Here is a 24,815-nt window from a genome sequence, read left to right as displayed (position 1 = left end):
CCACAGCACTGAGACCACACTCATTGCTGCTACGGATGACATCAGGACCATGCTTGACAAAGGCGAAACCGCAGCGCTCACCTCCTGGACCTCTCCGCAGCCTTTGACACCGTTTGTCACCACACCCTCCGCACACGCCTCCACAACACTGTGATCCACAGCAAGGCTCTCGACTGGATCTCTTCATTCCTCTCTGGCAGAACCCAGAGAGTCCGCCTTCTGCCTTTTCTGTCTGAAGTCACCAAGACCATCTGTGTCGTCCCTCAAGGATCCTCCCTCAGCCCAATGCTCTTCAAGGTCTACATGGCCCCACTCGCCAACATCGCACGAACCCACCACATCAACATAGTATCCTATGCAGAGGACACCCAGCTGATCCTCTCCCTCACAAAAGACCCTACAACAGCAAAAAACAACCTCCACAATGGACTTCACGCCATCGCCAACTGGACGGAATCAAGCCGTTTCAAGTTAAACACTGACAAAACAGAGATCCTCATCATCAGCACTGACCTCTCAGCTTGGAACGACTCCTGGTGGCCTACCTCCCTAGGAACCGCACCCGCACCCAGCACTCAAGTACACAACCTAGGATTCATCCTGGACTCAACACTCAGCATGACTCAGCAGGTCAACGCAATCTCCTCTTCCTGCTACAACACCCTTTGCATGCTCCGCAAGATTTTCAAATGGATTCCCGTAGAAACCAGAAAAACAGTCACTCACGCTCTTGTCAGCAGCCGATTAGACTACCGAAATGCACTCTACGCAGGAACTACGGCCAAACTCCAAACGAAAATGCAACAAATCCAGAACACATCCGCCCGCCTCATTCTCGACGTCCCACGCCGCGACCACATCTCAGCCCACCTCTGAAACCTACATAGGCTACCCATAACGGAGAGGATCACCTTCAAACTCCTCACCCACGCACCCAAAGCCCTTCACAACACTGGTCCGGCCTACCTCAATGACAGACTCAACTTCCATACTCCCACCCGCCATCTCCGCTCTGCCAGCCTTGCCCTCGCCTCCATCGCCTGCATCTGCCGCACCACTGCGGGAGGAAGATCCTTCTCTCACCTCTCCGCCAAGACCTGGAACTCCCTATCGCTCCACCTACACCAGACCCAGGAGCTCCTGACATTCAGGAAACGCCTCAAAACATGGCTATTTGATCCGTGGCTCCCCCACAGCGCCTTGAGACCCTGACCGGTGAGTAGCACGCTTTATAAATCTCTTGATTGATTGATTGATAGATTATGTTGCAATAAAAATGCATTTCTTCCTTTACAGAAACAGTATGTGAATTTGAAAATCAGTTGATGTGCCAATGTCTGCTGTGATGCAGTTAGGTGCATTGGCCTGTGCACCCCTGAAATGGCGGCTGCCTGATCTCTGAGGTGAAACAAGTGGAAAAGAGGTAATTCCACTGGCGTTGTGCACTGTTGCGGTTAGCGGTCGATGACCGCCACACAACTTCGCTTTACTTATCCTTGAGCCCTATGGGTTCCAGGAGCCAATGGCGATGTACGCCGGCGGTAACGGTACGCACTGCTGTGGACGTGACCGCCACTTTCTATCTGTTCAATCACTTGCTACCTGACCTTCAACAGGAGAGGACCTATACTGCAAGTGCTGCTGCGACCTGTGCCTGGAAGTGACAATGGCTCGAGTGTCTGGGGAAAGGGCCCCCGCATTCACTTCGGAGGAGTTGGAGAGACTGGTGGATGGGGTCCTACCCCAATATACTTCACTCTATGGTCCACCAGACAAACAGGTGAGTACACTGTGAGCATGATGCGTGGACCATGAATGTATGGAGTGCTGTGTGTGTATGCCTCTTGTAGGGGTGGCTGAGGGGTCCTCTGTAGAGTGCTGCATATCTGGTGGTCAATGTCTGTGCGAAAGAGGATGGGAGGGATTTTGTTGGACTTAAGTGTAACAGTCCGGATGGTATTACTAATCCCTTTTTTCTATGCATATTTCCCTGCAGGTCAGCACCCATCAGAAACAGGGTATTTGGCGTGCCATCGCCAAGGAGGTGCGGACCCTGGGGACTTTGACAGGCAGAGCACCCACTGCTGCAAATGGTGGGAGGACCTCTGCCGCTGGGCAAGGAAGACGGCAGATGCCCAGCTGGGGCTGGCCTCCCAACGAGGAAGGGGTGCCCGTCGTACCCTGACCCCCCTGATGTTCCGCATCCTGGCGGTGGCCTACCCAGAGTTGGATGGGTGCTTGAAGGCATCACAGCAGCCACATGACTTTGAGCGTGTTAAGGTTTTACCTGGGTGGGGGATGTGGGCTGTGTGTGCCCCTAGGCCAGGGCGAACTGGCAGGGTAGGTCCCTTTTTGGGCAGGCTCTAAAGCACTCCAACCCCAATAGTGTTAAAGGGCATCTACTACTGGGCCAACAGAGAGCATTTCAGGCTCTGGCCTCAGCACTGATGGCAGCCAATGTCCATGTCTCCAGCCTCCTCCCTCCAATTTCCTCTACCCAGTCCCCTCAACCCCAACCTGTCCCATGCACACCTTCAGACCAGCATTCACCTAAATCAACACACAGAAGTGGCTCAAGCAAACACAAGCACCACACATCATCCCACAGGCACTCACACAAGCACCATCCAGAAGCAGACACTCCAACATCCACTGCCTCCACTGTGTCCCCCTCCTCCTCATTGTCCACCTCCCACTCAGTAGCGTCTCCACTCACACCTGCATGCACTACATCCACATCCACTACCTCCATCACCAGCACGCCTATCACTACACGCCCCACACTGGCAGTCGCCACCCCCACATCCATGCACACGTCCCCTCTGACCTCTCCCACTGTGTTTGTGACCCCTCCTCCCAAAGCAGACAAACGCAAACACACACCCTCCCAACAGCCATCCACCTCACAACAGCATCCAGCTCATGCACCTGCACCCAAACACAACAGACTGACACCTCCTACAACCACTCCCTCTTCCTCCACTCCCAAATCTTCACCCTCTTCCCACCCCAGTGTCCCTAAGAAGCTTTTCCTGGCCAGCATTGACCTATTCCCTACCCCCCCTACATCCTTCACCTCAGGCTAGGGTGGCCAGAACCCAGCCCAGCACCTAAGCCACCAAGTCCCAGTCCGCTGTGGTTTCTTGAACTCTGAGAGGCTCTAAGGAGGCACCCATCCGCCCAGCCAGTGTGCCACCAACACCTGCCATGGACAAGAAGGTTCCGCCACCAGGAAAGGGGAAAAAGAGGAGAGAATCCAGCAAGGAGAAGGAGGCACAACCAGCCAGCAAGCCCAAGGCAAAGACTCCAGCTGGCAGAAGCACGGAGGCACCACCATCTGCCAAGGGCAGGAAGGGGCACAGAACACCAGTCAGGGCACTTCAGCCGTCCGAGGCAGCAGGGTGAAGGGCTGGGGCCTCCCCCCCTCCACTCGCAGCACCGCCACCTGCACCGCAGCCAGCACTGCCACCTGCACTGTGGCCACCACCGCCAGCTGCCCCGCAGCCAGAACCGCCACCTGCACCCGGACAGCAGCGCCGCCACCAGCAGCAGTAGCCCCAGTGGGCAGCCATCCAAGGCTGCAGGGGAAGGGCTGGAGCCTCCCCCACCACTGGCTCCACCACCAGCTGCACCGTGCCCAGCACCGCCCACCTGCACCGTTGCAAGCACCGCCGCAAGCAGCACCACCAGTAGCAGCAGCAGCCCCAGTGGGCAGCCGTCCGAGGCTGAAGGGGAAGGGCCGGAGCCTCCCCCAACCACTGGAAGCACAAGACCTGCACCGGCACTGCAACCACTGTACAGCCGTCCCCGTCGGTGGATGGACTGTAGTCATGCATCCATGGTGTGTCGTGTATCCTGCCCGCAGAAAATCATGTGGAACTGACACCCAGGTTAGTGACTGTGACCTTGCACACCTCATATGCTGCATCACTGGGCACCAACCCCCTCCAGAACCAGTGGAAGAAGGCATCCACTCACCCTATCCTTGGCAGAATGAAGCACACTGGGCACCCAGCCCCCTCCAGAAGCAGTGAAGAAACCATCCACTCACCCTATCCTTGGAAGGATGAAGCACACTGGGCACCAAGCCCCCTTCAGAACCAGTGGAAGAAAGCATCCTCTCACCCTATCCTTGGCAGGATGAAGCACCCTGGGCACCAAGCCCCCTCCAGAACCAGTGGAAGAAGCCATCCACTCACCCTATCCTTGGCAGGATGAAGGACACTGGGCACCAAGCCCCCTCCAGAACCAGTGAAAAACCGGCACCCACTTGAGAGACTGTGGCTTTGCACGCCCCAGGAACAAGCAGTGGATAAACCACCCACTTGAAAGACTGTGGCTTTGCACTCCCCAGGACCAAGCAGTGGGCAAACCACCCACTTGAGAGACTTTGGCTTTACACTCCCCAGGACCAAGCAGTGGGCAAACCACCCACTTGAGAGACTGTGGCTTTGCACTCCCCAGGACATCGCAGTGGGCATGGAGCCCCCTCCAGGAGCAGTGGCTTTTTACCATCTTCTGGTTGAGGTGCCCCCCTTACCCTGGCCCCTTGAGCTGCCTGTTTGTTTTCAACCTGATGCCCCTGCAGTGTTCTCTCCGTATTGAGGCAGTACTCAAGTGTGGGCTTGGCCTATGTGTATTGGGCCAGTGGGCCACGGACATTTTGAGTAGACAGTGTCCCGCCTTTTGTATATATTGTATATTTTGTAAATACTGTTTTTGAACACTCATTTGACTCAATTACTTTTGTCCTTGCATTATTCCAGAGGGTTACAGGGTATATATGTAATGTTGTTGCATGTGTTTGTGTGTATGGTGTTGGGGGTGAGGGTTGGGGTGAGGGTGTTGCGTGTTGTGTATGTGTGTAACTCTCTTTTTCCTCCCCCCATGTGCTAGGTTCAGTACTCACCATGGTGATTGTCGCCGCCATTGGTACTCCTGATATATGAGCAGAAACACCACCATGGGGAAGACATGCAGCTCGGGCTCCATGGCGTCCTGGTTCTTCCTTGAGTGTCGAGAGGTGAGTGTTTTCCCTTCAAAGTACTTTTTCTGCCGTGCTTTTGACGGCATTGGTACCGCCCCAGAAAAGCTGGCGGATGGGCGGTTTGTAATGGGGTGGGCGGTACATTGTCTTCCACCTGTCTGTTGGCAGTTACTGCTGCAGTGTTTGTGGCTACCGCCGTGGTGGTCAGAGTGTTAAAGTGGCTGTATGTGCTGGCGGTTTCCGCCGTGGTCATGATTCCATTTTTGTTACCGCCGGCCTGTTGGCACTATTACCGCCGCTTTAACACCGACCTCTAGGATTGTAATGAGGGCCTAAGTCTGATGTAATTAGCTTCCTTCATTAGCATTATTTGTTTCTTATGTGTGAGGTTGAATGTAGTAAATAACTTATTAGAGTTAAAGTGGTTTCAAGGCACGCAAACCCACCTCCAGAACTTATAAAGTCCAACTCAACTGAATTATGATCCTAGGCTGACTTTACCCATGTTGTAAGAATACATGTTGTTTTGAATAATGTAAATAGCAAAAGACACTATGGCATTCATTATGACAGTGGGGGTAAAAACCGCCTACCGCTGCGGCGACGGGCGCAAAAAGACCGTCGCCACGGTTACCAGCTGCCCGCCATATTATGATCGTAGCTGGAATTCCAACTAGAAGGATGGCGGAATTCCGGCTGCGGTCATGAGGGCAGATGGCGGTAAGGTGGCGCTGCTGCCAGCAGCTGCGCCCAACAGTAGACTGCTGCAGACTGTATCATGACCCATGATACGGCCTGGCCATTGTTCTGCTGGCGGACGCTGCTTCTGGCAGCAGCGCCTCGTCCTGTCACCTGCTGGAGGACCCCCTGAAATCAGGTAAGTTGGGTGCTCTGACCGGGGAGGTGGGTGGGGGTGTTGTGTGTGTGTGGGGTGTGTGTGTGTGTGTGTGTTTGTGTGTGCGTGAATGCAGGTGCGCATTGCGTGTGGTATGTGTGTGCATGTGTGGACGTGTGAGTGCGTGTATTGTGTGTTGTGTGAATGCGTGTGCACTTGTATGCATGTCAGTGTGTTTGGATGTGTGTGTGAATGGATGTATGCATGAGTGGGTGCATGTGGGTGTGAGTGTGTGTATGAGTGTGTGTGATGGTGCGTGAAGGTGCGTGTATGTTGGGGGGGTGGGTCTGGAGAGGGAGGAGGGATGGGGGGAAATCTATGGATGGGGGCGGGGAAGACCCCTAACAGTGACAGGGAAAGAATTCCCTGTCACTGATAGTGCCTATCACCATGGTTTACGTGGCGGTAAGGAGGCCACGAAAACCATGGCGGTAGGCGGGGTCATAATCCTGTGTGCGGGCTAGTGACAGCCACCTGGCTCGAAACTGAAGACTCCAGCCCGGCGGCTGTTACCGCCGTGGCGGACGGAGTGGTACCGTACATTGGCGGTGGGGGAAAGTACCCCCAGCCTGTTGACAGTTCTCCATAATACTGCCATCCGCCAGGGTCGTAATGAGGGCCTATGTTGTTTAATGTGTAAATACAAGTGAAAAGTGTGTTCCTATTATTATTGACAACGGCTAATGCTTTCTCTAAGTTTTCCTAATCTATTTGCCTTAAACAAGCAGCAGCTTCCATTTGCGAAAGCTTTCAAATTTTGTTATATGTTGCACAAACAAATCTTTTGGAGCGTGGTGTTCTGGGACCCATCAAAAAGTCATTTAAAGTATATGTCTTCAGAAAGACCAGAGAGGTGTTCTTTTACAGCAACCATTGCTCACACAATTTACCCACATTGTATATGGTGATGATACCTGAATGCTCTGTGATGACATAACAAGGGTCCGGTCTCCTCACTATAAAACCATGTATGGAGTTGATGAAACACCCATAACAACCATTTGTATCCTCTGGTCACAATCTCCACCCTTTGGGAACTCAAAGTGATGAATTAAAGGTACAGTTCTTAACCATACCATAGAGCTGTTCTTCTGAAAGTTTCACAATTTTCTGCCAATCGTCAAATTTAGTTATGGAGGGAATACTGGGAACATTAATTTCTTTACTTTTGCTAAACCAAGGCAAGTTGTTTGCTGAACAGTGTCATTCAGGAAAATCATTCTTAACAGATTTAAACATACTCCAAATAAGGTTTCCATACCTTTTATCTGCTAATCTGTCGTTCCCCAAACCGTTTTTAAGCCCATCCTCTTTTTCCAATAATCATAGCTTAGATGACCAACTGGGAAACAAATGAATCAATTTAGTGTCAGTAACTTTTTCCTTGATTTTGCTGTTGGTAATTTAAAATAACGTCGCTCAAGGTTTGTGATATCATGCCCAGAAAAATAGGTAAATTTCTATACATACGTTCTGGAGCTCCTTACCGGTGGAGTTGGGCAATGTTCCGATTGTGTGTAATAAAAACTATTCTGGGAGTATTAGCTTGATGTAAATAACAGTGTCTATAATAATGGTATCAGAACATTTCTCTGTAATTTACAGTTTTCAAGTACATGTATTCACTTTCAAACACAGTATAATATTCAAGCCCAGAAAGCATGGAATCAACTGTTTTAACATCCCAGTCATCAGAAACAACCCTGTAATAGCGTCATTCATTGAAATTGTAAAATATATGGATTTTCTATCATTTCAGTTGGTCCAAATATATTAAATGTACTGCAGCAGGGACTGGAACAGCAGAAATGTTCACCAGGGACAAGTCACTTCGCACTTTGTGGAAAAACAAATAAGACTTTAAAACCTCATCCACCAATTCAACAGAAGAGTGTTCAGGAAGACAATGACCATGTATAAGCAGAAAGAAGACTATAACAAATTCAGTCCAGAGAAGAAAAGAAAGCACTGCCAAAATACTCCACAACTACTACCATGGATGAATAAAGCAGTTGCATTTAAGCCAGCTAAAAACACACATATACCATGTGCTGGTGCAATAGCTGGTGCTGAAGACATTGAAGAAAAATCATCAAAGTCAGTCAAATAAGAGAGGAGCAGTCTGTGTAAAAACTGGAGGGGGCTAGAGAAAGTAAACTGGTAAATGCATCCGAAGGTGGTTCATTGGAGACAATCCCATCTGTTTGTGTTGCATTTGTAAATTGCAGATTAACATTTTGGACATTTCCTGTTAATGTAGCGGCAACAGGAACCAACAAAAGCTTATTCTCTGCCCTCCGCAATCTCATGGAAATAATTTCAGAGTTGTTTTAATGCTTGAAGATGTATCACCTGAATGGTAGTAAGAGGGGCAAGAGAACTACCCAGGAATCCTCGTGGTCTACTATGTAGGATCAGCCACATGATGCAACTTTATGTGAGCAATGGAGACAAAGCGGTTGTCTTTGGAGGTAGGCAGTGGTGGTAGAATAACAATTCTTGTACCTTGTATTCCAGGAACTGGAACCAGTGCCCGGTAGGATGGGCCAAACTCCTTTTTCACAGATATCTTTTCTTGAACCAGATCCCAATTTTTGGAATTCAGCCTGTGGAGGTTGTTGAAAGCCTCTTTCCCAAGGTGGCGGTTTTTGTTGAGGAATGTCCATGTCTGAACTGTTGTAATTCCTGCAAGACAGTGACACATTCATTTATGTCAAAAGGTGTCTCTGCCCCCACTGCATTAAGACCATCAATATCTGGAACGTATATAGGGAATTCTGAACAAGACTTTATATATGGTACGGCCTAACAAAGATCTATAGGCAGGTTATTTAATGCTGTTTGGACTCTAGTGATGGATCCAACTACGACCTGTGCCTAATACTATAGCTATTAATGATTGCTTTAAGTTTGGGTTTTATTCTTTTTACTTGCAAATTTCCCTCTGGATGGTAGGGACTAGGATAATGTAACATAACACCCATGGTTCCCATGGTGTCCCTGTATGCCCTAGAGGCAAAAGCAGGGCCCTTGTTCAAGTGGAATGCTGTGACAACAGTGTCCCATTAACAACTTGCAAATCTTTAATAACAGTTTGAGTGTCAGCCATACATTGTAGTCACACCCTTAAGAATCTGGAGCAAGAATCTACTGTAAGTAGAATGTATTTGTATACACCATCTGAATTTAGTGGACCGCAGTGGTTGAGGTACACACTTTATAGACTTGTTTGCTACGAGGAGGTGTGTCTGCAGTGGCCATTTGAGGGATGAATCTTTAATTTGTTGACAAATGTCACTGCTAAGGAAATTCTGCTTGGCCTGTTTGTATAGACCTTGCCACCAATAGTGTTTTTGAAGAAGGTAGATGGTAGCAGGTACACCAGCATGTGCAGGCAGAACCAACAGCATTATGAGCTGCTTTGATCAGTTCTAGTCTACGATCTTGGTTGAGTATCACACAACCACCAACTCCTGGCATTGTCACAAAGACAATATTTTGGGCACTTGAATGGTAGGAATATTTAGTAGGGTATGCTTTTGGTAAAGGTGTGCCATCAGCTGACGCATTTATAGCAGCCAGAATGTCATCATCCACCCTTGTATAAGAATGAGTGATTGCAGCAAAAGATGCCATAGCATCTGCAGATTTGGCAGCTTCATCAGCCAAGAGTTTCCTACAACATGTATTCCAACACGCAGGTGGCCCAGTGTATGTATTAATGTTTGTCTTTAAGACTTGCCACGTTCCCTCTCAAATAAGTAATGTTACTTTACATTAAAGGACTGAACACGGTAATGCGAATCACACACAATAACTATAGGAATTTCAGGATCTATAAGATCCCATGGCAAAAGCAGTGCTTTAAGCTCAGCAAGTTGTGCTGCACAATCCCACAGGGACTGCGTGTAGGTTTGTAGAGGATGGAATGTAACATTCCTCATAACTCCACAGACAGCTGTCCACTCCACAGAATATTGGTGATTGGTCCCTACAGCTGGTTGAACTGAACCATCAGTGTAAATGATGATTCTATAATGGTCATGAGGCATGACATTTAGTGGGCATGGGGTACTCAAGTTCATATTGGAGAAATTCTTGGGTCTGTAGTTTTGGATCAAAAACATAATCAACATTAGTGACAGCCCAAGAGATAGCCCATTGTATCCAATGTGGATGTAATGCTTTTGCGATTTGAATACTGACTTTAGTAATAGCCTCAAGGGCTGGGATCGGGGTAACAAAAATAATGCTTTTTCCCTGGGCTAGTTGTTTCTCCTTGATAACAGTCATCTGAGCTGCAGTCAGTATTTTTCTGGTGGTGCAAAATGCATTTCTGCATTAAGGAATAAATGTGCTTTGTACGCAATGGGTTACTCTGTCACCTTGAATGTGACATATGTGAATCTGATGGCACCAGAGATAACCCAGATTACCAAATTTATTTTGTTTTTGTGTTTTGCTTCAAGCATGTCAGTCTGTAATGATCTGGGAATTTTGTGTATGTTGTGGTGTCCAATGTTTGCTTGAGAAATCTGGACGGAACAAATCATAAAAAGTTTTTTTATGTGCTGAGCATAATCTGGAATGTATGTTCTGCCAAAGTTAAAGATTCATAATAAGGATTGCAGTTTCTTAATATTATTTGGAGTTTGTAATTGTGTACACTTCTCTAAGAAATGCAGTGGCAGACTTTTCTCCTCATTTTAAAGCTTGTATCCCCAGAAACAGGACACTGAGAAAGGCAATTTTAGTTTTGTTTAAGTTAAGCCATGGGTGACACATCCCAGTACAATGTGATCTACCCTGGCCAGGTGTGTTTTGGGGTTGTCATCTATCAGGTAAATGTTGTCTACAAAGTGCAGAGCCTCTGGATCAATATCATGTAATATTAATGTCACATGGGCTGAGAACAGCCTTAGACTGTTTTTATACCCTTGAGGAACTCAGCAAAAGTGACACTGAGAGTGTAATGCAGAAAATGCTCTTAAATCTTGGATTTCAGGTGCTAAATTTTGTTAGAAAATCCTGTTGGAAATATCCAGGGTCAATCTGTATTTTTTCCACACAATGTTGCTCATAAGAGCTGTCCTATGTGAACTTTGAATGGCAAATGCGTGTCTGTGACTGTCTAAATGTCTGTAATTTAAAAAATTTCTATCAGAATGGTGTAGGTTAGCTACAGGAAACAAGGAGTCATTCTTAGCTGAGACACAGGGTTCAATTATTCCCTAGAGCTCTAGTTGTGAGAGAATCTCCCTCACTGGAGCTTTAGCGTCATGTTTTTTTGAAGTTTGAGGTTGTATTTGTGGATTGGACCGTACAGCTATGACGTGCCAAGGAGAGTCCCTATCCCAAACCACATTGTTGCAGTACCCAGACTGTGCCAGAGCCCAATTTGTAGCATAGGTTTCTTTTACTTGATCTGGAAGTAGGACTGAAAGAAGATGGCAAAATGACATCTTCCCTTTTTGGGACCGATATAACAAACTCTGGTGTTCAATCTCTTTCTGCCAGAAGAATGTTGTAACTTAGGCCCCCATTACAACCCTGGCGGTCGGTGTTAAAGCAGCAGTAATACCGCCAACAGGCCGGCAGTAAACAAAATGGAATCATGACCATGGCGGAAACCGCCAACATAGACAGCCACTTTAAAACTCTGAGCACCACGGCGGTACCAACAAACACCACGGCGGTAACCACCAATAGACAGGCGGAAAACAATGTACCGCCCACCCTATCACAACCTGCCAATCTGCCAGCTTTTCTGGGGCGGTACCAACGCCATCAAAAGCTCGGCAGAAACAAGACTTGGAAGGGAATCCACTCACCTCTCGACAAGAAATGAAGAACCAGGACGCCATTGAGCCCGAGCTGCAGTTGTACCCCATGCTGGTGTACCTTCTCATACACAACGGATATCAAGGGCAGCGGCGATGACCACGGTGAGTACTGCACCTAGCACACAGGGGAGGGGGGAGGAAAAAGACAGTGACACACACACGCAACACCACCACCCCCACCCTCACCCACAACACCATACACCATACACACAAAAACATGCAGCAACATCACATCTAAACCCCGTAACATCCTGGAAGAACGCAAGGACAAAAGGAATAGAGTCCAATCAGTGATGTATTAGAAATAGGCAGACATAGTAAACTTTAGAAAAACAGTATATACAATTATTTACAATATGTACAGAAGAAGGCCTTACACTGTCCTTTGCAAATGTCCATGGCCCACAGGGCCAAAAAATCATGGGCGAAGCCCACACTTGACTCCTGCCTCACAATGGAGAGAACACTGTAGGGGCATCAGGTCGAAAACACACAGGCACCTCAGGGGGACGGGGAAGGGGGGGGCACCTCAGCCAGAAGATGCTACCACACCACTGCTCCTCGAGGGGGCAACATGCCCACAGCGATGTCCTGGGGAGTGCAAAGCCACAGTCTCTCAGGTAGGTGGTTTGACCACTGCTTGATCCTGGGGAGTGCAAAGCCACAGTCTCTCTAGTGGATGGCTTCTTCCTCTGGTTCTGGAGGGGGCATTGTGCCCAGTTTGCTTCATCCAGCCAAGGAGAGGGTGAGTGGATGCATGTATCCACTGTTTCTGGAGGGGGCATTCTGCCCAGTGTGCTTCATCCTGCCAAGGATAGGATGAGTGGATGCATGTCTCCACTGGTTCTAGAGGGGGCATTGTGCCCAGTGTGCTTCATCCTGCCAAGAATAGGGTGAGTGGATGCCTTTCTCCACTGGTTCTGGAGGGGGCTTTGTGCCCAATGATGCTGGCAGTTCACATTCCCTTTCCTGGGTGTCTGAGGCACGAGATTTGCAGGGAACAGGTAGCATGATACCCATGGAGGCAGAGCCGGACTCCATCCTGCAGCGACTAAGGCTGCAAACTGGTGGTAGTGCTGGTGCTGGTGGGTGTGGCTGGTGGGTGTGCTTCAAGTGATGGTGGGACTGTCGTGGCAGTTTCCTGCAGCCCCAGATGGCTGCCCACTGGGGATGATGGTGCTCGCAGTTGTAGTGGCACCAGCTGGGCATGTGGCGGTGTTGATGGCGGTGCAGGCGGCGGTGCTTGCGGCTGGGTCTGCGGCGGGGATGCTGCCGGTGCTGGCCATGGTGCAGGTGCTTGTAGCTGTGGAGGGAGACACGAGGCCATCTCCTGTAGCCTCGGACGGCTGCCCACTGGGGATGATGCTGCTCACAGTTGTTGTGGCAGCAGTGGTGCAGGTTACGGTGTAGGGGGTGGTGCAGGTGGCGGGAGGTGGCGATGCAGGTGGCGGTGCCTGTGGCGGTGCTTTCCGCAGTACAGGTTGTGGGGCTGTCGGTACTGAGGGTGGGCACTAGTCCCTCACCTGGAGCCTCCGAGGCTTGAAGTGCCTTGCCTTGGGTTTTCTTCCCCTTCCCCGCCTTTGCAGATGCTTCTGGGACCTTGGCACTGGCAGCTTGAGTTTTGGACGAGGCCTTGCTGGGTGGGTCGTCCTTCTTGCCCGTGCTGCATGCTGGCCCCTTCTTCACCTTGGCAGGTGGTGGGATGGGTTTGTCCTTTGCAGTGGTCTGTGGCACACTGGCTGCCCTGATGGGTGCCCACTTTGATCCTCTGGGACTTGCAGGCACCACATCAGACGCGTACTTGGTGGCTGAGGTGCTGGCCTGGGATCTGGACACCCTGGCCCGAGGGGAAGGACGGGGGGAAGGATAGGGAAGAGGTCAACATTAGCCAGGAATAGTTTTTTAGACACACTGGGATGGGAAGATGGAGAGGGTTTGGGAGTGGAGGAAGAGGGAGTGGTTGTAGAAGGTGTACGTCTGCTGAGTTTGGGTGAAGGTGCATGGGTTGGATGCTGTTGTGAGGTGGATGGCTGTTGGGTGGGTCGGTGCTTGCGTTTGTGTACTTTGGGAGGAGGGGGTCACAGACACACTGGGAGAGGACACAGGGGATGTGTGTATGGTTGTGAGGGTGGTGACTGCCAGTGAGGGGCGTGTAGTGATGGGTGTGCTATGATGAGGGTAGTGCATGAAGATGTAGTGCATGCAGGTCTGAGTGTAGATGCTACTGGGAGGGAGGTGGACGAGGAGGAGGAGGGGGACAAAGTGGAGTCTGCATGGGCATGGTGCTTGTGTGAGTGCCTGTGAGATGAAGAGTGGTGCTTATGTTTGCCTGAGCCCCTTTTGTTTGGTGATTTGGGTGTATGCTGGTCTGAAGGTGTGCTTGGGATAGGCTGAGGTAGAGGGGATTGGGTCTGGGTAGTGGAAGTTGGAGGGGGGAGGCTGGACACAGGGACAATGGCTGCCATCAGTGCTAAGGCCAGAGCCTGAAATGCTCTCTGTTGGGCTGCCACTCCAGAGTGAATGCCCTCCAGGTATGCATTTGTTTGTTGCAAATGCCCTGCCACACCCTAGATGGCATTCAGTATAGTTGAATGCCCAACAGAGAGGGGTCTTAGGATGTCAATAGCCTCCTCACTGAGGGCAGCAGAGCTGACTGGGGCTGGCCTGAGGTGCCTGGGGCGAAGGAGATGCCCACCCTCCTGGGTGAGTGGGCACAGGAAACACGCTGAGGGGCTGCTGGGAGGGCAGTGCTGGTAAGGGGGGTGGTAGGTTTACCTGTTGTTGGGGTGGGCACAGAGGTGTCCACCAGTGAGCTTCCATCTGAGGAGGAGTCGCTGTCAGTGGTCTCCCTTCATGTTCCCGTCGTGGAGCTCCCCTCACCCTCTGTCCCACTGGTGCCCTTACCCTCAGTGGATTCAGCCTCCAGGCCCATGTGGGATGCAGCTCCCTCCATCGCTGGTGCCTCTACTCCTCCGCCAGATGATGCTAATGCACACAAGGACAGGGCAACAAAACAAAAAGGGGGGGAGAGACAGAGGATACAGTTGGTCAATGCCAGCAACACCACTACAGTTGGCGTACACAACACACAGTGAGCTGCCCTATGCACTAGGCCATGCCCAACCAGTCACTAAGATATTCACCAGCCCATGGAGTACAATGCCCAACGACAGCATCTGCACACCTGACACCCACAGGACCCTGCCCAGTAGTAGATGGCCACTTACACCACTGGGGTAGGAGTGCACCAGAGCCTGCACACAAGGGACCTACCCTGCCATGATCGACCTGGCCTAGGGGCACCCACAGCCCACATTCCCCACCCAGCTACCTCCTAAAGCATGCAAAGTCAGCTTTCTGAATCTGTACTCACCCCCTTGTGGCTGCTGTAATGCCATCAAGCGGCCATCCAACTCCGGATAGGCCACTGCCAGGATGCGGAACATCAGTGGGGTCATGGTGTGATGGGCACCCCATCCACGTTGGGAAGCCAGCCCCAGCTGGGCCTCTGCCGTTTTCTTGGTCCAGCGGCGCAGGCACCTCCCATTTCTTGCAGCAGTGGGTGCTCCGCCTGTGATAGACCCCCAGAGTCTGCACCTCCTTGGCATGCCAAATACCCTTTCTCTGGTGGGCACTGACCTGGAGGGAAAAGACAGCAGAAAAGGAAATCACTCACCAGTCCGGACCGGCATACCCATTGCCCACCAGTTCCACCCATGCCCTGAAGCACGTGCACGGACCACCTCTCATGCAGCACTCAGGCCAGGACGCATCAGCACCCCCAACATGTTGCTTACATCCACACCACTCCAAACATGAATTGCCCACACATCATGCTCATGGTGTACTCACCTGTTTGACCGGAGGACTGTAGAGTAATGTGTACTGGGTAGGACCCCATCCACCAGGATCTCCAACTCCTCCGCAGTGAAGGCAGGGCCCTTTTCCCAGACACATGAGCCATTGTCGCTTACAGACTCAGGTCACAGCAGCACTTGCAGTGTAGATCCTCTCCTGTTGAAGGTCAGGTAGCAAGTGAGTGCACAGATAGAAAATGGCGGTGACGTCCACAGAGGTGCGTCCCGTAGGAGTACATCGCCATTGGCTCCTGGAACCCATAGGGCCCAATGAAAACCAATGGACAATGTCATTGACCGCATACCACAACGGCGCACAACTTCAGCACACTGACCTCCTTTCCACTTGTCCCTCCTCACAGGTCAGGCAGCTGCCATTTCAGAAGGGCACATGGCATGGCATCTACTGTGTCACAGCAGACATTGGCACATCATCTGAATCTTGGCTTCACATACTGCTTCTGTGATGTAAATTCAGCAATATTAATGCAACCTATGTGGAAATATGACCCTCTGCTCACCGTTCTCCTCTGTAGGCTACAACCGCTGAGGCAGATTATGAGATGGCGGCATCCTCCGGTGTACAGACCCCTGGTGGACCTGTCGACAATGGAGGACAGACGCATTATCATCATATACAGAATTGATTGTGAGACAATCCAAGAACTGTGTGCCCAATTGGAGCCAGACCTGTTGTCTGCTATCCCCCACCCCACAGGAATCCCCCCTCGAGTGCAGGTCCTGTCAGTGCTCCATTTCTTGGCAAGTGATTCCTTTCAAACTACAGTGGTCATGGCATCAGGGATGTATTAGCCATTGTTCTGCAACGTGTTGACCAGAGTGTTGTCTGCCCTGCTGAAACACATGTGCAGCTACATCGTGTTCCCCCAGGTGGATTAATTAGCCACAGTGAAAACTGACTTTTATGCCCTGGAACATATCCCCAACATCATAGGTGCCATTGGTGGTACATGTGTGGCATTTGCCCCCCCCCCCGGAGAAATGAACAGGTTTACAGGAATAGAAAAAGCTATCACTCGATGAATGTGCAGATGGTGTTTTGGCGGACCAGTACATCTCTCATGTGAATGCCAAATATCCTGGCTCTGTGCATGACACCTATATCTTGAGGAATAGCAGCATCCCATATGTGATGGGCCAACTCCAGAGGCACTGGCTGTGGCTAATGGGTGAGCACAAGGTCCCCACCCAGTACAAGTCAGTGTCCGGGTATGGGGTTGTCCCTAAGGGTTAGTGTGTGTCTAACAGTTGTCCCTCGATATTTACAGGTGACTCTGGTTACCCCAACCTGTCATGGCTACTGAAAACAGTGAGGAATCCCAGGACAAGGGCAGAGGAATGTTACAATGAGGCAAATGGGCGTACAAGGTGGATAATTGAGAGAACCTTTGGCCCACTGAAGGCCAGGTTCCGGTGCCTCCATCTGACTGGTGGATCCCTGTACTACTCACCCAAGAAGGTGTGCCAGATCATCGTGGCATACTGTATGTTGCACAACCTGGCCTTGAGACGGCAGGTGCCTTTTCTGCAGGAGGATGAGCCTGGAGATGGTCTTGTGGCAGCGGTGGAGCCTGTGGACAGTGACAAAGAGGAGGCTGAGGAAGAAGATGTGGACAACAGAAAAAACATAATACAGCAGTACTTCCAGTGACACACAGGTAAGAGACTGTAACTCAACTTAACATTTCAGTAATCTGTTGGACATTGTACATGGCAGCCTCTTACCCTGTGCTATGGCCACTGACTGTTCCCTTTGGATTCTCTATTTTCAGATCTGTATGCCCCTGCTATATGTACTTCTGCCCACCAAAGGTCATCCTGTAGTATATTTCACTGTACATATACGTTGCAATGCTTGGAGAATGTTGTACTAATACATTTGAGATTCATTACACTGACTCCAGATTGGTATTTGTTTCAAGGGTGTTTATTTAGGTGCTAATAAGTACAGGGGTATGTGCAAGGGGCTGGGATGATGGTGGAGGAAAGTCCATGGTAGAGTCCAGTCTCTTGGTATCACAGGTGCATTGTCCAAGGGGGTATAGGAAGGGGAGAAGTGGCAGTTCAACATGGACAGGGGAACAGAGTGGGACAGAAGGGTGGCTATCAGGAGAGTCCTATTTACTGGAGGGGGCCTTGGCAATGTTCTCTGTCTTCTGCCTGGATCTCAGGGACTGTTTACAGGTGGTTGTCCTTCTGCAGGGGGTGGGGTGCTGGTGGCCTGTTGGTCCTGTGGCGGGGCCTCTTGTCCACTAGCGCCGGCGGAGGTGGAAGGCTGTTCCTTGGTTTGGCTAGTGTCGGGTGCCCTTTGTTGTGCCACTGCCTCCCTCATGGTCTTGCCCATGTCAGCCAGCACCCCTGTAATGGTGACCAGGATAGTGTAGATTTTGTTCAAGTCCTCCCTGATCCCCAGGTACTGTCCCTCCTGCAGCCGCTGGGTCTCCTGCAACTTGGCCAGTACCTGGCCCATGGCCTCCTGGGAATGGTGGTATGCTCCCAGGATGTTGGAAAGTGCTTTCTGGAGAGTGGGTTTCATGGGCCTGTCCTCCCCCTGTCGCAGAGCAGTCCTCCCAGCTTCCTGTTGTCCTGTGCCTCTCCCCTGAACCGTGTGCCCACTGCCACTGACCCCTCACGTCCTGTGTTTGTGGGGTTGCCTGGGGTCCTGTAGTGGTGGACACACTGCTGATTGACGTGTCTTGGGGACAGTGGCATGGGCCCGCTGGGTTGGTGGTGTTTCCGGAGGGTTGAGGCTCTGTGGTGGTTTGGTACTGTGGCAGGGGAAGCGACTGTCCAGAGGCCCGTGATGGGCCAGGTTGGTCATCCTGACCCAGGCGTGCAAAGCTGCTGTCATTACTGTGGGCCTCTTCTGGGGGGGGGGCTGGATGTAGATGGAACCTCCTCTCCGGTGACGTTGGGTAGGGGTCCTGTTGGGATGCAAATGCATTGTTAATGTATCTGTGTATGCCATCTTGTGCATGGGTGTGTTTCCCTGTATAATTGGTGTTTCCCTGTCGGCTTGGCCTTGTGTAAGTGGTGATTTTGTGGGCTGGGTGAGTCTCTCTATTGGACATGCTGGGGTGATGGCTGTCCGTGCAGGTCTGTGAGTGATGTCCATGCATTGTTGTTGCATGCAGGGCTTGGTATTGGGATGGGTGGGTTGTGCTAGTGAGGTATATGTGAGGTGTTGGAGTGATGGGGATGAGGGTAGGGGTAGGAGTTTGTGATGGCATGCAGGTAGGGTAGGGGGGATAAGGTAGTTAAGATTTGACTCACCAGAATCCAATCCTCCTGCTACTCCTGCGAGGCCCTCAGGATGCATGATCGCCAAGACTTGCTCCTCCCATGTTGTTAGTTGTAGGGGAGGAGGTGGGGGTCCACCGCCAGTCCTCTGTACAGCAATCTGGTGTCCTGATACTACAGAACGCACCTTCCCACGTAGGTCATTCCACCTCTTCCTAATGTCATCCCTGGTTCTTGGGTGCTGTCCCACGGCGTTGACCCTGTCCACGATCCTCCGCCATAGCTCGATCTTCCTTGCAATGGACGTCTGCTGCACGTGTGATTTGAATAGCTGTGGCTCTACCCGGATGATTTCCTCCCATTACCCTTAGCTCCTTCTCGGAAAACCTGGGGTGTCTTTGGGGTGCCATGGATTGGTGTGAGTGATATGTGTGAGGATGTGTGGGGTGATGTGTTGTTGTGTATGCTGTGATGTGCGTGAATTGTGTATGGGTGATGGTGTTCTGTGCCTCTGATTGGGTGGGTGGTCCTGGCTTGTCTTGCTCAGTTAGTTATCTTTTTTTTTTCGTTGTAAGGAGTTGTGGGTATTGTGGGTGTGTGTTTTATAGTGGTGTGAGTGTGTGGGTGTGGTATGTGTACGTGTGTCAGGTGTGTGTAGTTTGAATTGTCCAATGTGGTGGTGTTTTGTGAATGTGTGTGTATTTTGAGCACGGCGGTGTGTACTGCCAATGGTTTACCGCGGTTGAAAGACCGCTGCATTGATTCGTGGGTCTTGATACTGTGGGCGTATTCCTGTTTGCGTAACGGTGTGGGTTTTGCCATCCCCAGTTTATCACTGACCTTTGGTGTGGAAGGCTTGTGTGGGTGTCTGTACTGTATAGTGGCAGTATTCTATGTGTGGGTCATAATACCCATAGCAGAATACCACCACGGTCACGGTATGTTGGCAGCCATCAGCATGGCGGTAGGCGGCATTTACCACCAGGGTTGTAATGAGGGCCTTAGTGTTAATCTTTCCCAGAATATTACTTTAAGTGGTATGGCCTTAATGTCCCCCTCAATATGAATTGATAAACTTTGCTGGGTGGGGCGATGAGCCTGTCTGGGGTTTCGACTTCAAGGTAGTCTTTAGTTGCTGTCACCTCTTGAAGCGCTTGAAGATTCTGTCAGACTGTTGTGACCTCTGCTGCTCTGTCTAGTAGAGTCACTGCCCACATCCTATTCTTCAGTAGGGTTCTCAATATGTGTGGCATACTTAGCCAAAAGTGTCACAACCTCCTTCAACATGAGGTTTGTTGTGTGGAAGTTTCTTTTCCTTTTTTATTGTGACATTAACAGATGAACGTTGTGAGTCTTTTTTTCATTTCACATGCTCTATTCTGTGTTCTGACTGCCCACCTCTCTCAGTCCATATGTCAATTAAGTCCTGAAAGGTACGGGAAGGGTGTGTATCAGTATGCTGATACCTGTCAGGTTGTTTTAATTGGCATAATTTCTAAGAACATAGCATTTTTTTTATGTCTCCAGTAGCAGAGATTCTCCTAGTTTTTTAGCTTTAGCTTTATGAGATTTTTGTTTGTCTCAGCATTTTTTAGAACTCTCCTGCGCTTGCTTGGTATTACCCTTCTCGTAATAACCTTTAATGGTGTAAGTCTCAGAAATATTCTTTGGTAGCTCACGTTTCTGATCAATTTGAGGAATGTTTTTGAGATGCTGGTTTATTGCCAATGCTTCTGCTTTTTCTTTAATGTTACTTCAAATAATTGAATAGACTGTGGAAAAGTTGACCATTGATTTCATACTCAAATCCAGGACAAGGACAGCCCTGTGTTCTTTTTGTATTTGTTTTAACACATCTGGAAGGTTTGAAAGTGTTGGTGTACCATGCGTTGTGGTATAAATTGCAGGAAATACTGTGCACCCAGTGGTGCGGTCATCTATGGAGGGTACCATGCGAAATGGAAAACATAATGTGAGAATTATGCGGGTCATTCCGACCCTGGCGGTCGGTGGCCGCCAGGGCCACCGACCACGGGAGCACCGCCAACAGTCTGGCGGTGCTCCTACGAGCATTCTGACCGCGGCGGTTTAGCCGCGGTCAGACGCGGAAAGCCAGCGGTCTCCCGCTGACTTTCCGCCGCTCGTAGGAATCCTCCATGGCTGCGGAGCGCGCTCCGCAGCCATGGAGGATTCCGACTCCCCCTCCCGCCATCCAGTTCCTGGCGGTTCTCCCGCCGGGAACCGGATGGCGGGAGGGGGAGTCGCGGGGCCCCTGGGGGCCCCTGCCGTGCCCATGCCTATGGCATGGGCACGGCAGGGGCCCCCGTAAGAGGGCCCCTAAAAGTATTTCAGTGTCTGCAAAGCAGACACTGAAATACGCGACGGGTGCAACTGCACCCGTCGCACCTTCCCACTCCGCCGGCTCTATTACGAGCCGGCGTCATCGTGGGAAGGGAGTTTTCCCCTGGGCTGGCGGGCGGTCTTGCGAAGACCGCCCGCCAGCCCAGGGGAAAACTCGGAATACCCTCCGCGGTCTTTCGACCGCGGAGCGGTATTTCGGAGGGGGGAAGTCTGGCGGGCGGCCTCCGCCGCCCGTCAGACTCAGAATTAGGGCCTATGTGTTTGTCTTGGGGTCCCGAATGGAGAAACACTGCTTCCAGTTGATTTGTTTTTTTGTGCAACCCAAAATAGAATTTTTCACATTTGGGAAAGCCATACTCCTAATTGCATTAACAGTTATCAGGTTTATCCCTGGTGTAGCCAGCTGTTAAACAGCTGGAGCAGCCCTTGCTTGGGTGGTGTTCAAAGACTGCATTACGATTTGTATTAAGCATCTATACATGTTTACTAGATCATTATATAAGTAACGTAAATCTGCTATTGGCATATTTTTTTAATTTGGATGAGGTGTATATGTAGCCAATGCTGGCCATGTATGTTCTTCATTGCTTAGGGGACCTAAAGGTTCAAGCTTGAACAACCTACAAACTAAAACAGGGAATTATCTATTTAGCTGAGGAGGAATTTACCCTCACACCACAGATGTCTCTTTATAAAGAAGGGGATTAGGGTAACTTTGTAATGTGAGAGAGAGTTACCCAGGAGATCCGTTAAACAAGTACCTGACTGAATGTTGGTAGCACCATGCCTTTGGTTCCTATAACTGACTGCATGTTTAAGACCACTGAGTGTGGGAAACTAATTCAAACCTGCGCCGTTTGGAAGCTGTCAGCCTAATTCCTGGATAGCCTGCATTGCCTCACCCAACTCTTAAAAAGGCCTGCCTGTTGTTTGGATGGCAGTCCTTTCAGAAAGCTGAACAGTCAGTGTCAGGATCAGTGAAGCAGTCTGCATATTGGTATGTGTCCCACGACCGTCATGACTGGAATGCCATCAGCACCCTTAGGCCTATGTGTTTATATATTAACAGAGTTAGTAGAACAGGCCTGACATACTGATGTTTCTTTGTGGTTAGGACTGGTTTCTGGGCTTCTGGACTGAAAATAGGAGTTAGCATATCACTTACTGTACATTACAGACTTGAACAGGGCACAGAGTGCATGTTGTACAATGAATTGATAAAATGTGCAGCACGGCCTATGTCTTCCTAGAAAGAGGCAGCTGATTAAAATATAATCACGGGCCTAAAGCTAAAATGGTGGTGCCCACCCTATGTGCTAAAGTGGACCTACAAGAGCGACATGGAGCAGAAGCAGACACAGCTAAATGTGGTAGGAGAGGGGACAAAGTAGCAGCATTGGTCAGTAATGCACAGACTACCAGTGCAAGATGATTAAGAGTACTTATACACACTCGATTGATCCATTAGCTACATCTTTGCAAGAGGTCCTTCCAAATACACGTGGCAAGACTTTGCCCTACTGTTGATTGCATGCTGCTATATCAAAATGTAAGAAGATAGGTAGATTTGTACGATGTTCTGAAGGTTTTTCTATGTAACCCCATTAAGCGTCCATAAAAACGTCATAATCGTCTTGATATGAACCAAAAAACACTTTTTTTTTAAATACATTTAGCAGCGCAGCTCTCAAGCAAAACAAACTATTCTTGAGACAATTGACACGAAAACTATTCTTTTAAGGAAAACGTGTACCATAAATGAAGTTGACTGACATTGAAAAACACAAGAGACTTTGGGGCATATTTATACTCTGTTTGCGCCAAATGTGTGTCAAAATTTTTGACGCACATTCGGCGCAAACACTGCCCCATATTTATACTGTGACGTCCGACGCAGCGGGCGTCAAAGTTCCACCATGTGCGCCATTTTTTAGAAGGGTGAACCAGCCTTGCGTTAATTATATGCAAGGAAGGCGTTCCCTTCTAAATAATGACTTTAAGGCCTGTGCCCCATATTTATACTGTGACGTCATTTTGACGCACAGGAGGGGGCAGGCCTTAAAAAACGGCGCCCAGCCTGATGGGCGCCGTTTTTTAACGCCTGGGTCAGGGCAGGCGTTAAGGGACCTGTGGGCTCAGAAGGAGCCCAGAGGTGCCCTCCCATGATCCCAGGAACACCCCCTGCCACCCTTGCCCACCCCAGGAGGACACCAAAGGATGGAGGGACCCATCCCAGGGAAGTTAAGGTAAGTTCAGGTAAGTATATTTTTTCGATTTTGTTTTGTGGCATAGGGGGGCCTGATTTTTGCCCCCCTACAAGCCACTATGCCCAAGGACCATGCCCAGGGGACATATGTCCCCTGGGCATGGCCATTGGGCAAGGGGGCATGACTCCTGTCTTTGCTAAGACAGGAGTCATTTCAATGGGGGTTGGGCTTCAAAAAAAATGGCGCAAATCGGGTTGAGGCCAAAATTTTGCCTCAGCCTGACTTGCCCCATTTTTTGACGCACAAGCTCCATTTTCCCCTACGCCGGCGCTGCCTGGTGTGAGTAATTTTTTTTTACGCACACCAGTCCGCAGCGCCGGCTAACGTCATCCAATAAATAAGGCGCCCGCATGGCGCTTTGGAATGGCGTTAGCCGGCGGTAACATTTTTGACACACAACTGCGTTGGCGCAGTTGTGCGTCAAAAAGTATAAATATGGGCCTTTGTACACTGCAAGAACTTCGCCCAAGTCCGTGAGCTAAGTTTAAAGTTTTGCCCACCCCTTCAAAATATTGTAATGTATAAGAATCTTTGAGAGTGCCATACAGGCGATGAGCTGTACTCGGAAAATATCATACACTATCAAGCAACAAAGAATGAAACTGCTATTTTAATATTCACGTTATCATGTACTTATGTGAATTGGATTCCAGCTAGTCTGGTGAATGCATGCTTTACAATTCCGTCCAGGAATACACACTTAGATGACCTCTACCTGTAAGTCCAGGCCATCAGACAAAGTAAAAGGTAGATGGAGTAAAGAAGGGAATAGCTTTAGGACATTATCTGCTTGGATATTTTGCAACTTCGTGAAATAATTGGAAGTCAGTCCAGAATAACAAATAAGTATTCTAATGTAAAAAATAAATTAAAAACAAATTGATAGGCCTTAGACCTTGATGTGAGTCTAGAACCTTCTCCAAGTGCAGTGACCTGAAATTATCGGGCTCTGCTTATAAAGAAACGGGACTCTCTTTTTCTTTTGATATAAAACAAACCGCCTGAGCACTATCTTGGTAGATGTGTTCTAGCTTGCATAACTTCGGAGAGACGTCTCTAGCACCACTAGCTTTTCAGCAAGAGTATCTTGAGAAGGAAACGTGTCCCCCTGATCACTGATTGGATAGTAAAATACACCAATAATGAAGGGTCATTGCGTCCCTCTGAGTTCTGGGCTCTGGCACCGCTGCAGCTGCTGCGCCAATGATAGATACTCCCTGCCTTGGTGTTCCGTGTAGGGACACGTGCCAGACCCACTGAAAAGTGACCCAGACGTTAACTGTCCCCATAGAGCTGTAATTGGACGAGGGCATCGTAGACCGCTGAAGAACCAGCAATAAAGAT

Source organism: Pleurodeles waltl, chromosome 7 (assembly GCF_031143425.1).
Source record: "Pleurodeles waltl isolate 20211129_DDA chromosome 7, aPleWal1.hap1.20221129, whole genome shotgun sequence".
NCBI classification, from domain to species: Eukaryota; Metazoa; Chordata; class Amphibia; order Caudata; family Salamandridae; genus Pleurodeles; species Pleurodeles waltl.
Note: the sequence above shows the minus strand (reverse complement) of the source record.